Source organism: Canis lupus, chromosome 6, assembly GCF_003254725.2.
Source record: "Canis lupus dingo isolate Sandy chromosome 6, ASM325472v2, whole genome shotgun sequence".
Lineage (NCBI taxonomy): Eukaryota > Metazoa > Chordata > Mammalia > Carnivora > Canidae > Canis > Canis lupus.
Genome location: NC_064248.1, coordinates 72,177,161 through 72,191,731, shown reverse-complemented (window position 1 = coordinate 72,191,731; position 14,571 = coordinate 72,177,161). Strand labels below are relative to the sequence as shown.

Below are 14,571 nucleotides of genomic sequence, written 5' to 3'. Positions count from 1 at the left end.
TGACACCCTGAACTGAGAACCCAGTTATGCCTTTGGCTGCCTTCTGACCTATAGAAACTCGTGAGGTAGTAAATTTGTGGTGTTTTAACCCTTTCTGTTTGTGGCGATTTGTTGCATGGCTCTTCTTTATCAGAGTTTCCCCTGGCTATGATTGCTTGATTACTTCTTTTCCATACAAATTTTTTAGAATCAGTTTCACAGTTTCAGAAAAGTAAAATCAACGGTATACACTGCTGAATTAACTTAGGGACAACGGACATCTTATTTTAAGCATTTTTTTTTTTTAAATCTTAAACATTTATAGTTTAGGACCTCTTAATTCTCTCTACCTTTTATGTCTACTTTTACTAAACAGAGGAAAATACTCATTGAGGTAAGTTGGATTCCCTGTTACTTAACATAGGTGTCTTTCACCCATGTTAAATAGGTGTTTTTAACTTGGGCTTTCCAGTAGTTTCTGAGGGCTGTTATAACAAAGTGCCATAAATTGGGTGGCTTAAACAATAGACATTTATTCTCGCGTGGTTCTGGAGGGTAGAAGGCCAAAATCAAGGTATGAGCAATGTTGGTTTCTCCTGAGGGCTGTGAGGGTAAATTTGTTCCATACCTGTTTCTGGTAGTTTCAGGCATTTCTTTGTTTACAGACAGCATTCTCCCTGTGTCTTCCTTGTATGTATGCCTGTTGCTAGACCCAAATTTCCCCTTTTTATAAGGACATAGCCATTTGATAGCACCCACACTAGACCTCATCTTAACGTAATCATCTCCAAATACCCTATTTCCCAATAAGGCCACAGTCACAGGCACTGGGAGTTAGGACTTCCACATCTTTTGGGGGCACACCTTTCAACCCACAGTGGGTGACTTTAGTGGTTCTACTGAAAATATCCAGTCTCAATTCTAATAAAATCTTGGAGAGTGAATTTTTAAAACCTTTTCTAGCTCTGCCACCTTGTAACTAAGTAACTTGTGATTTTTTTTTAATGATTGTAAAAATAATAAAATGTTAAGCTCTCCTAAACCTGAGACTTCATAATTCTTAAATGATGAGTTCAACTTAAAACTATCAAGGGCCATGTTTTTTAAAGAAATTTCTGCTTCATTAGATTCTGGAGGAGAAAAAAACAAACAAACTCCAAACCTGTCAACTACCAAGATATTTGAAATAAAAAGCTTAATTTTACTTTATAGCATTACTTGAAATTTAGTTAGCATTTCAGAAGGAAATGGAAAGGAAAGGTAGACCTGAATTTTTATGAGTCATCTCAGAATTTAATGAGTTTTATTTCTTAAGTAAACTTTTATTGGAGGAAATTAAGATCTTACAAGGTCTTAAATGGAATGAAAGTTAAATCAAAAGCTAGTGGTAGGGAAGGTTGTAACCTTAGACACAATCACTTAATCATTTGTTACCATATGTTGGAAATCCATTATACCTCAGCTTGCAGCCTTTGAGAGCAGACTTAACCCGAGTCTGAAAATAAACAATGACTTGCATGCCTGGAAGTCAAATATTAGCCTAGATCAGCTCTCATGGGACATTTACTACATAGATCTTCCTTGACTTAAAATGGGGTTACATTTGGATAAACCATCATAAGTTGAAAGTATCCTACCTCAAAAATGCACCCAAGGCACCTAACCTACTGACCATCATAGCTTAGCCTCACCTACCTTAAATGTGCTCAGAGCACTAACATTAGCCTACAGTTGGTAAGATTATCACAAAGCCTATGTTATACGAAAGTGTTGAGCATCTTGTGTAATTTATTGAATTCTGTACTGAAAATGAAAACAATGGTTGTATGGGTACCATTAGCTATACTCGGACATTCTTATTTTAATCTCCTTGTGTGTGTGTGTGTGTGCATGTGTGTGCAAATCCAATAGTGATGGACATGGTAGTCAAGGTTTGAGGGAGGAGTGGAAAGAAAGAATGAAGTTGATATAAATTCCATTTATTTCCTCTTGGAAGCTGCAATTCTACTCTTCTGTATGCACGTAAAATATATTTGTTTTCCCTTATATTTGTGAAAGAATAATTGGTTAAAAGCCTAAAATAGCCTTTTCTCTTTCTCCTTTCTCTCCCGCTTCTCCTTCAAGCTTTGCTCTCTTCTTCCACTATTATACCTAGTGGTGTTTCCATAGGTGCTAACAACCAGCAATGGAGACTGTGCTTATTTGAATCACTTCCATATTTAGAAAATCACCCTAAATTCTACCTTCATTTTTGGAAATGTAGCACCCTTAAGTCCATAAAAAATTTAGCCAACTCTCTCAGCTCAGGAAAGGCATCCTATTGGTTATTATAGTTGATGTCAATGCTGTTACTTTTATCTTTGCTCAGTTTTCTTTATTCCTTTCCACTGAAGCAGATTTGTAGAGTGTCTAAACAAAAGGAGGAGGGGAATCAAATTGGCCAGAGTGAGCAGGCTTCTTGATGGACAAACAGAATGTGAGATGACTGCTCTGATACTCTACCTGGGGCAGCTGACATAGAAAGATAGACTTTACTATATCCTTAATGTAGCTATAATATTGTATCACAGCAAAGGAACCATAAATCCTCTGGTTAGGTCAAACCTCCACAGATAAGTAACCTGAGGACACAATCTCGCAAACAGTGGCTGTTGTAGAGTTCACTGATTATTCCCAATACACATTCTCTTCTCCTTCCTTTTAGCAGTACGTTTTCGCTTCATAGCTAGAGACTATATTTTGAAACTTCCTGAATTAGTTTTCTATTGCTGCCGTAACAAATTATCAAAATTTGCCAGCTTAAAATAACACCCCTTAATATCTCACAGTTCTGTAGACAAGAAGTGCCAGAGGATCCCACTGAATTATCAGCCTGGGGCCACACAGGCCAAAATCAAGGTGGTGGCTGGACTGGGCTCTTATCTGGAGATTTCAAGGATGAAATCTGCTTCTAATCTCAGTCAAATTATTGACAGAATCCAGCTCCTTGCTATTTTTAAAGTTGAGGTCCCTGTTTGCTTAAAACATAGGCTTTCATACTCAAGTGAACAATGGCAAATTGAATATGTTTTGAGTCTCTGATTTTTCCCACTACCACCAGAGAAAGAGCTCTGCTTTTAAGAGTTTCCTGTAGGTACAGTAGGCCCAAGCACATAATAGAGGATACTCTACCTACATTGAGGTTAGCTCATGAGTAACCTTACTTATACCCCTTTGGGTATATAATGAAGCATATTCATTTGAGTAACATTAGGGGGAAAGGTCATGGATGGCAAAATTCTGCTACTATACTTCTCTTGCAGTAGAAGCAGACCTTCCAGGGCCACTACTCTGCATGATTCCAGGATGCATCCATGTAAAACCCACTACCATCGATGGCACTTTGAGGTACACAATGTGGGAGAAGTACACTATATAACTAGGTCTTAGCTAATGGGATGTAAGTGGATATGGTGTGTCTGACTTGTGATTATTTTAAACACAAAGTCTCTTGCCCGGTTTTTTGTCCTTCTCCCTTTCTGTTAACCTGAAAATGGCAATAACATGAGCAATCTAGGAAGTTGCATATTAAAAATGGTAGAGCCATCTTGTCATTCCTGAACTACTGATCTGTGTAACCCATTAAGTAAAAAGGGAAAACAATTTTACCGTGTTTAAGTCAATCTATTTTATGGTTTCTTTGTTGTAGAGTTTAGCTTGCTAATGGGTTGCAAAATCAGGATTAAAATCCAGGCCATCTAATTCCTAGTCAGGACTTTTAATTGCCATATGTTCTTTACATATTCATGTATGTGTTTAGTTCTAAATATTGCCACTAACCACAGACTTCACTATTTCAGGTGCTTCCCACATGGTAGGTCCTACATCCTTTGGTCTCCAGTCCATTATTATCTTCTTGGGCTCTCCAAAAATTCTGTAAGAATCTGATCCCAGGGAGAGATGACAGGTCTGGAAGGAGTTTGAAAAGGCAATGGTTATGGTCAGTAATAATGCAGGTAAGTGACTTAGTTGGGTGAAGCTGGCTTATGTAACACCCCAAGTTCCTTTACAGGAAGTCTTGGAGTAAAAACTGAGTTTCATCATTTATACAAATTCCCAAAAAGTGATGAATAATTCTAGCACAAAATAAAATGTATCATAATAAAGGGAAAGCAATGGTTGTTCTAGTAAGTAGAAAAAAAAGTCAGCATGTCTGTTTTTCATACAACATCAATATGAAACCTAACTAATTTATAGCAAAAAGCAGGTATCTAAAATCATGCATTCATAAAATAAAAAAAAAGTTACTGACAATGCCTAATCAAGCATTAGATAGCATTTGTCTATATCCAATAGATCTATTTTTCTCCACCTTCTTCATTAAATGGCATTCAAAGTCTTTGTCATATTCCAGATTTAGCAATTTCATTAATCTTGGCAGCAGTGTGGGTATTGTTCTGGATGAAGCCTTCTCTAAGGAGAGAATTCAGCCAATGTCTGTGATCCCTTAGTCCTTTTCATTCTGGCTGATATCTTTCATCTTGACTCCAATTGCTTCTATGGCTCTGAGCCTCCCTGAGATGTTACCAATGATTTTTAGGCATTATTTCTATTTTTAAAAAAATTAATCCTCAGAAAACATGTAAGCTCACAGAGTACTGTCTAAGACAACTTGCAGAGTACAAGATCCCAAGGCAACTGGGAATGCAGATGTTGGCTGGGAGCTCACTCTGCATTGTGCTCAGTACTTTTATATCAGGCTTTCCCTTAACACTTGGAAGCACTTTTTGAACCAACTAACAGTGTGACACACAGTATAGTTTCTACCCTGAAAAATATTCTTAGACATTTCAAGCTGCATAATTATATGCAGTTTTCCCCTATATGTTAATAAACATGCTATTTTTAACTCTATTCTCAAAACGTATAAAATTATCATGGGCAAACTGGGTTGCCAGTTTACCTGTCACACACAGATATTTGTTAAAAATAAAGCTCTACTGACAGCTGAGGAATTTAAGGAGGAGGCCTAGGGAAGGTAAAAGTGACATTACACACAGACAGGAGACAATAAAAGTCAGCAGGGCCCTGGGACATGGGCCCCTTGTTACCTACATTGTCTTCTCCAAAATTACTAAATATCTCTGCAAATGTTTCCTCATCTAATACCTGGGAACCTAGGACCTCTCTCTCCATGCGTATTTGAAGATAAAATGAAAAACAGAGAGAAAGCATATATCCATAGTTCTTGAAATTTAGTTGGCTACTTCCATATACTCCCAGCCCTGAGAGAGGAGACTCTGGAAAGGAAAATATTTAAAGAATGAAATATTCTCTGGGTACAAATTCATTAGCAGCCTCTGCTATCTGAAACTGCAGATATAGAGAGGACTAGTACGAGTATAGCCAGTCTACTCTGAGTTAATAGTTCTCTTTCTTAAAGGAGGATGTTATACCTAAGTTTACATCACATATTAATTTCCTCTTGCTGCATAAGTTTAGTGGGTTAAAACAACACAAATTTGTTATTTCACAGTTTCCATTTGTCAGAGGTCTGAGTATGGTTGGATGGGTCCTCAGCTTAGGGTCTTACCAGGCTAGCAGCAAAGTATCCTCTGGAGCTGTGTTCTCATCTGTAATTTGCAATCCTCTTCCAGGTTGTTGGAAGAATTCAGTTTCCTGAAATTTCTGGACTGAGACCTCCATCTCTTGATGGTTGTTGGCTGCGGGCTACTCTCAGTAACTGGGGGCCACTGTCAGGTCCTGGTTAAGCTGCCACAAAACTGATCTTTACTTCTTCAAAACAAGCAGAATCTTTATAACAAGAGAGTACTCGCCCCGTCATAGTCTCAGGTACCACCCACACTCAAGGGGAGAGAATTATATAGGAAATGTATATCAGTTGGTGGAGGTCTTGGAAGCCATTACAGAACTCCTCCTGCCATATTCCATTAACTCATTTTGAAAGGAAATACTTTGCATCTTAGAGTCAGGCAATACTGTCTCACTAAAGTACATAATCTAAACTACATCCTTGCATTATTTCTCTCCTTTCTCTATCCCGTTTCCCTTCTCCTTACAGGTTTCTCCAGAGACATTCCCTTCATAGGTCATTTGTACATGAATGCTCACCTCTAGAGATCCCGAAGGAAGACACCTTATGTTCTTGTTTAGTTACATATTTTTAAATTACATATTTTTTAATGACTGTAATAGAAGTTTCATGTTTTTCTTTTGTCTTTTTTATTTTTGAGCATTGTTCTACAGGAATTTTTAGATAATTTTGTCAGGATAAATTCTAGTTGGAGCTTGATTTTAATTACATTAAACCTACAATATAAGGTTAGACAAGCTGGCATTTTGACAATACTCAGACTTATCCTCTAGAAATATGGTACATTGCTTCATTTATTCAAGAATTTTTTCATGCCTCTCAGTAAAATATCACATGCATTTCTTATTTAAGTTAGTCTATGTGTTTTACATTAGTCGTTACCGTAAATGGAAATTTTTTTATCATTATTATTTTAGTTTCTGTTTATTGTTACTGCAGAAGTGGTGAATATTGTATGTTTATAAATGTCTTCAAAGCCATATTTAAAAATAAAACTACTGTATTTCCAGATGACGCCAAGTCATGTAGAATCGCTAACATCTTAAGAATAGGCAAAGAATTTAAAGTTAACAAAAAGTAGATGGGAAAAAAATTAGGATCAAAACACAAGTATGCACTGAATGATTTAAAAAAAAAAGAGTATGAGGAAAGACATTACAGGATAAAGAAAAGAAGACAAAATGGACTGAGCTCACAGTAGCTCAAAAGCTAAGCAGAAGTATAAGCTGTATAATGCTCTCTGAAAACAAACAAACACTGGGCAAGACACTAGACTGTATTAAAAAAGAAAAGGTCAAGCAAGGGCCTGCAAATAATCATCTTTCTTTATTCAGCACTAACTGGGCCCCTGTTATGATACTGCATTGTTGGAAGCCAGTATTTCCATCAATAATATCGTCCTTCATAGCAGTTTATTTTCTTTTACCAATTGTTTTAGAATCATCAAATCATAAACTGTTGGAGATACTTGACAACTCAGAGACTTCCTATTTATCTCCCTTATTTAAAAAATAAGGAAGTGAAGCTCCAATTAGGTGAAGTTAAGCTCTAATTAGGCAAAATTATTTTCCCTACGATTTCTCTTTTTAGTTAAAGGCATCAGAATTCATCTAAACCAGAAATCCAGGTCATATTACAATTCCTCTTCTTTTCATCCTATATCCAATCAGTGATCCAAGTGCCATTTATTTTTGCATCTTAAGCATCTCACTAACTCATAGCCAGTGACATAGTTCAGGTCCTCATCATTGTCTTCACTCTTTCATGCTACAAATATTTCTGTGCAACCTCTGCAGACACATACTACTCCCGATGCTACAACAGAAAAATTTTGTTTATATCTGCATTAGGCCGTCATGTACTCTTGATTTTGATCCATTTTCAACACATTTGCTAGAGATTGTTTTACAAAACGCAAATCTTATTATGATTTCCCTTACTTAAAATTCTCAGTAGCATCCCACCACCATGTGGGATTAACATCAAACCCATTAGCTTTCTTCAGTGTCATCCTTTCTTATGTTTCAGCTCCCTTTCCTGCTTTATATATAGGTTTTTGGTCTACCATCCTGTGCTATAGCCACACAGAAATATTAGTTTCTGGGACACCTGGGTAGAGCAATTGGTTAAGTGTTCAATTATTGGTTTCAGTTCAGGTTGTGATGTCTGGCTTATGAGCTCGAGCCCCATGTCTGGCTCTGTGCTGGGTGTGGTCCTGCTTGGGGTGTTCATTCTTTCTCTCTCTCTCTCTCTCTTTCTCTGAGAAATAAATAGATAAATCTTTTTTAAAAAAAGAAATATTAGTTTTTACCCAAATATGACAGGCAGTTTCATATCATAAACAGAACATTAGCCTCTTTTCCTCTAGTATATTTGGAGACAGTGAGAAGGCCTTGCCCTAATCCTGAGTCATGCCATTGATTGTTGCTGCTTCATGAGATAAGGGCTTCCCTACGGTTCCCAGCTCTAACTCTGGTCATCATTCATTCTATGTCTAGGTACCACCTGATACTCCAGGACACCCTGAACCCTTATATAGTGTTGCCACTGCAGTACTATCTGCATTGAAAAATGATATGAGGATAGTATTTATGGGCTCACCCCTTAATTCTACACAAGAATCACTACAAAAAGTCTTATATATGTAACCGGCTTCTTGCAGTATTGATAACTAGAATAATTAAAGAGATAGCATGCATACATATGCACACAGATGCCTTTTATAAGAACATTAGAAATGAAGGCAGAATTTTTTCTACATGTAATATAAAAAGCCTGCAATATAGTCTCTGGCTAGAATGTATGTAGAGCCGAATATTTTAATAAAGAGCAAATTTACCTTCTTTTTACCTTCTTTGTCTAAGTCCCAGATAATGCCCAAAGGCTTCTTGGATTTTTAAAAAGTGGGCCATTATGATACCTTGACAAACATTGGAAGCATCACTGCATGCTCCTGTCCAGAAAAGAAAAGAAAAGAGAATAGGAGTTGAACATGTCAACGTTAGAGAAGGAATAAAAAGGATTGTCCTTTTATGTAAAATATTTTCATATTTTTTCAAATGCCAATTCTCCTGCTAAAAATGCCACCTTTTTAAATAAAAAGGTTCAACTTGAAATGTCTTCTCTGTGATGGTTTTCCTTACTCCCCTGTAGATTTAGCTAATAGTCTACTCTAGGCTTCTAATAATAACCTGCACTTATTTCTACTATAGCTCTTAACATATTTCTATATATTTTTACATCTGTCTGTTCTATGCATCCTGTGAGCTCTTATGAGGGCAAGAACTATTAAACTATGTTTAATCCATTTTTGTCTTCTAGCCATTGGTCACAGTAGAAGCTTAATACACATTTTGTGATTAAATGAGACAAGAGATAAATTCCTCAAATTATACACATTAATGACAGAGTAAATAGCAAACTCAGACTTTCTGACTCATAGTCTATTATTTTTCACAATCATTATCTAATTTAGTCTCCAATAATAGTTAATTTCCCAGTTATAGGCTTGAAATCTAAGAGATTTAATGCATTTTTTAAGGTCACACTGATAATGTTGGTGTCATTTCAGTCAGGATAGGTTAGGTTATGCTGCAGTAATAACCTCAAAATCAAAAGACCTAAAACAACAAAAGCTGGGGTGGGAGGGAATCCACATCTTCATTTAAAGACGATGGGTGATGGAATAGCCACAGTCTTGAACATTGCTTATCTCCAGGCTAGAGGAAAAAAGTGTTCTGGGAAAATAATAGCTATGGCCTGGAAGTAACACATGTTGCTTCACTTACAAGCCAGTGAATAAAACTAGTCCTACAGTCCCTACCATCAACAAGGAGATCATGATGTGCCATTCTACCATGTTTCTGGAAATGCAAATTGGTTAAGACTATTACAGAGACTCACAGGTAAAAGGTATTCCTCAGAGGTTTGAGTATAACTTTTATTTCTAGCCTAATATTCTCTATACTAAGCAGGTTCTGGGACCTCCTCCTTTCAGAAAAGACACAGGAGACACGGGATATATTTTAAGAGGATTCAGATAAGATAAATGTGAAGTAATTCAAGGAATTACACATCTTAGCTTGAAATCAAGATATGAATGAAAAATAGCTGTCTTCAACTATAATAAGGTGATTATAGGAAAAAACATGACTAGTACCACTTGTTTTCCGAGCATTCAATACAGATAAATAGGCTTGAAATCCATTTTAAACAGTTAAATTGAGTGATTTTTGTAAGTGTTATATAAAAAAGTTATCTCTCTCTCTCTCTCTCTCTCTCTCTCTCTCACACACACACACACACACACACACACACTGAAGGACATTATAATGGGAAAGCCTAGGATTCTAGACCTAAGTTCATCACTATTTAGCTATGTGTCCCTGGGTCTCTTGTCGGTATATATATATATGTCTTGCTATGTAAAATTTAAAAACATGGAGAGATATATAAGATTCATTGTGATTTAAAATTTTTTGGCCCATTTAAATCAACTTGTCATGACACAATTCAGGAGTCATTAGGGTCATAGTAACTGCAAAAGCAAGTATATCTCCAAGTTTCGATGGCTTAAAATAATATTATACTATTTTTTACCTATATAACAATATTCCTATTGGCAGGTGCCTTTTTTCCACACTATAATTCAGGGACCTAGGTTTCATCCATCTAGTGACTTCATTACCCAGTGGGGCCATAGAGTTCCCTGCTTCTAGTCAGTAAAAGCAAGAAAAGTGGAGAAACCCAGTCCAGAAGTGGCACACATTACTTCTGTTCACTGTTAATAAGGGCAAACTTATTGGTGAGAACACATGGCCTCATCTGGGCACAAAAAGGATGGAAAAAAGCAGTTGTTGCCTGAAGACTCCTCTCCCAGGACCAACTTCATGCTATGAAAGTAGGGATTCAATATTTTGGAGAACAGCTAGTCATCTCTGCCACAGTCTTTCTTGACAGCCACTTCCCTCCTCTGTAGAACTGACCACTCCTCTCTGTTGCTCATCCTGTACTCAAAATGCCATTATGGTACTTTCATCACTTGGTTCCTTTAGGTGGCAAATATTCAAGGGCAGGGACCGCTTTTTGTTCAGCTTTCCACTTCCTAGCACATAGCCCTATTCCAGGAGCAGAGCAATTATTCAATAACAAATTTTGATTAAATGAATTTACTCAAAGCTCCCTCGGCCACCCTTGTGGGGTTTGTTTGTTTGTTTTCCCATAGTTAGATGAGCTTGGGACACTAACTTAAGTATTTAAGAATTTTGTTATAGAACTTTACCAGAACCCAGTTATCCTACAAAATTGCTCAGTGTTTGTTATGAAGAAACATATACCAAGTGTCTAGATATAAATGACAATTCCCAGACCTCCATTCTTCTCTCCATTCTACTCCTTCATAAGTAGATGGCAGGGAAGGTTCTTTTCAATATTCTGATATTAGGGACAGGACTTTAAATATTCTGTCGTTATTTCAGTTTATGTACATAAGCCTTGGGTTTTTAAGTGAAAAATGTATAAATCAGGGGTGCCTGGGTGACTCAGGTAAGCAACCGACTCTTGGTTTTGGCTCAAATTATGACCTCAGAGTTGTGAGATCGAGCTCTACATGGGGCTCTGCACTCAGCCCAGAGTCAGCTTGAAATTCTCCTCTCTCCTCTCTCCCCACCATCTCTCTCTAAAATAAATAAATATTTTTTTTTCTTAAAAAGGGAAAAGAAAAAGGTATAAATCATCATAGTGCCTCTAGAGAGAGAATAATTAGAGTATATAAACTTTAAAGTATGTGCACCCTGAAAGACATTTACACATTAGTGACAATGCCTGAGAAGATTTTCTAAGGAACGGTGAAATATTTGGGAAAATTAACTCTTAGGTCAAGTCTTATTTAATCTAGACCAAATATGTAAATATGTAATGATATGTTTAATGTAGAATTCATTCATTTATCCAACAAACCTTTATTAACCTAGATTATTTAGGAAATATATCATACCATTTTTCCAAATCGCCTGGATAATTATCAAATGCCCTTCAAGGTCCATGGGGAGCTTTTTAAAATTATAGCTTGTGGCTCTTTCATGACAAGAGCCCACACCTACCCTTGCTTGAATTCCCAATAAATATTTATAGACTAAATTACTATCAACATAAATCCTTTGCCCATTTTTTCCAGTCTTTTATAAGATTTTTATCTATGACAATGGTGAACTTCACCAAAACTTAGTGGTCCTGGAAAAGAGCAATTACAAAAACAAAACAAAACAAAACAAAACAGTAATAACAAAAAAGCAACTGAAAAAAACCTGAAACCCATTATCTTGCTTTCTGGGCTTTAGTGAACACAAACAACGTCCCCCATATGAGTTAGGTAAAGACTCATAGATGCTCTCCTTGACAGAGCCAGACAAAAAACCCTCCAAATTTCTTTTTTTTCTTTTTTTTTTTGGTGTATTAATGATTAGCTGAACTGCTTGTCTTCACTGATCAATCGGAACAGAATGTTTATAAATCAAAATAAGGTTAAACTTCCCTCCTTCCCCTCAGCACCTGAACTTTGGCTTTCCCTTCCCGGAGCCAGCATAAAGCTCAACAGTTCTGCCTGAAAATAGGAGCCTCGAGGTAAAACACTCTGATCTACTCTCCAATCCCACCCTTTCACCCCACTTCCCCACATTTGTTTCTTTTCAACCTTGTTTACTCCTCCCTGTGAAAGAGCAACACTTTCTGTCTCATCTCGGAATGCTTATAGATCTTAGGTCAATTGCAATAGTCTCTGTGCCTCTATTAAAACAGACCTTTTTTTTTTTTTTTCTTATTATAATAGTGTTTCCAAGAATCTCTTCTTACTTACTTCCAGATTTGTTCTTTTTTATTTGATACTTGCTTTAAAAGAGAATTACTCCCCCCTATACACTCAATACACAAATGTGAAATAAATCTCTACAGACGAGATTCCTAACTTTATTTTTCTCATCTGACCTGATAGGTGTGGTTTTCTGATGCCCTGAAAAGAAAATATTTGTTAACATTCACGTGGAATAAAGGCAAATATTTAGAACCAATATCAAATAAAGATGATTTTGCAAATAAGAGTTCTGGATTCTGTCTTGGGGTTTGGGGAGCACTAAAAGAAAGACTTCCTGGATGTTAGGGCTACTCTTTTTAATGCTTTTCCCAAAATATTGAATACGTACTGCCATCTACTGGTAGGCACTGCAAAATCAAGTTAAGACAAATGGCTCTTTCGTTCTACAGAAGTATGTGAATATATTCGTTGAGAAGATGGTCTTCTCATATGTAGAAGACCTAAAAGCAAATATTTATGTTCCATAAGCATTATTTATTGACGCACCAAGTTTAAATATTCATTTGTCTCAGATTTCCTCAAAAGAAATTTAGTTACCAAAATATTTTTAAATGATTCAGGGTTAAACACCTAAGGGAGCCTAACACTGCATAAATTGAATAGGAGAGCACAGTTCACTCTAGTATAGAGCTTTAATACACAAAGTGTGGTCTGCAAGCCAGCAGTCCCAGGTACAGGTAGGAGCTTGTAAGAAGTGCAAAATCTGAAGCTTCCCCCAGACCCACTTAAAGATAATCTGCATTTTAACAAGATTGTTGGGTAACACGTATATAGGTTAAATTTTTAGAAATACTGGTATGAAGTATTATATAGAATTTATAGGTTAAAAAAACAACAGCAAATCCTAGTCGGAGGCCTTTTTTTTTTTTTTTTTTTTTTTTTTTTTTTAAATAAAAGTGAGGTTCTCAAGATTTTTGTCATGGTCCTAGAATCATTTTTCATTTTTCAATCTTCAAATGGATTTCATCCTGCAATTAAATTTTTTGAATCACTCTAAGACCGGTTGAAGCAGTCTTGAAACAAATTATACCTCTGTTAAAGAAAGACAATTAAAGAACAATACCCTCAAGCTATATGTTAATATTATACATTTGTGCATATTGAGATTCATTATTCTGTTCAGCATCATTGATGAGACTTTCCATGATTAATTACTGACACAGCTATGCCAGCAGCCTCGCAAGAAGGTTAAGAGATAGAGAGTCAAGGAAAAGATATAGACAAACTGAGGCATTGGAGCTGAGAGTAAGAACACTTTGGACAGCAAGTCACATGCACAGACACACAATCACACACGCACATACATGTGCACACTGATGATGAACTCCCAGTATTAAGCTGACAGGCCACATGAGCCAAACTTCAACAGCTTCCTGACTCTTCACAGCTCCCACAATTACCTGTATTAGAAGGAGATGCCATTGCCTCAAGCAGTTTCATTTAGTGTACCACATGCCTCCTACTTGAGAAAGGAACTCAGATAAAAATGTACATTCTACAGAATAAAGGGCACAGTCTGTTTTTCATGTTATAATACCATTGTCTTTGAAATTTGTTGAGACTTTCTTCATGGTCCATTTTTATGGTTTCTTGTATGCTTGAAAATGTGCATTTTCTAGTTATTGGATGCTAAATAGATAGATGAATCAAAATAGTTAATAGTTGTTCATATTTTCTATATCGCAATTTTTTTTCTCTGATCCATCAGTTAGTAGAGGTACATTAATATTTCCCAATATAATAATGACTTAAAAACTTATCTTATTTTGGCAGTTTTTGTTTCCTATATTTTAGGCCATTTTTACTATACTGTTTATACTTTAAGAAAGTGTATGATTTGATACTACCTGAAGTAGCCAAAGTTCACAGGTTAAAGGCACAGCCTTCCCACAAGACAGCTTTGCCCTTACTTCAGACACTAGCCATAAATTCAGGAGTCCTGAGGGCTACTTTCACTCTGGCCACCTGACTGGTTTGAGTATTCTCATATCACCCTCAAGTTCCATTTCTCATCAGACTCACAGGACTCTTTGAATGTGCTATAGTTAAAGTTACAGTTTTCAGGCACCTGGGTGAGTAAGTCAGTCATGTCTGACTCTTATCAAGTCATGATCCCAGCATTGTAAGATTG

General features: G+C 36.4%; 1 long non-coding RNA gene across 1 annotated transcript in view; it reads right to left on the bottom strand.

Moving 5' to 3' along the window:
- Positions 1-14,571, bottom strand: part of LOC112679131 (uncharacterized) — a 69,091-nt gene that overhangs the window by 37,806 nt on the left and 16,714 nt on the right. The window contains exons 4-6 of the long non-coding RNA XR_003148138.3: positions 8,412-8,525; positions 5,552-5,730; positions 3,799-3,927 (exon numbers count right to left, since the gene is read on the bottom strand). This is a non-coding gene — a long non-coding RNA (uncharacterized LOC112679131). The remainder of the gene's footprint in view (positions 1-3,798; positions 3,928-5,551; positions 5,731-8,411; positions 8,526-14,571) is intronic.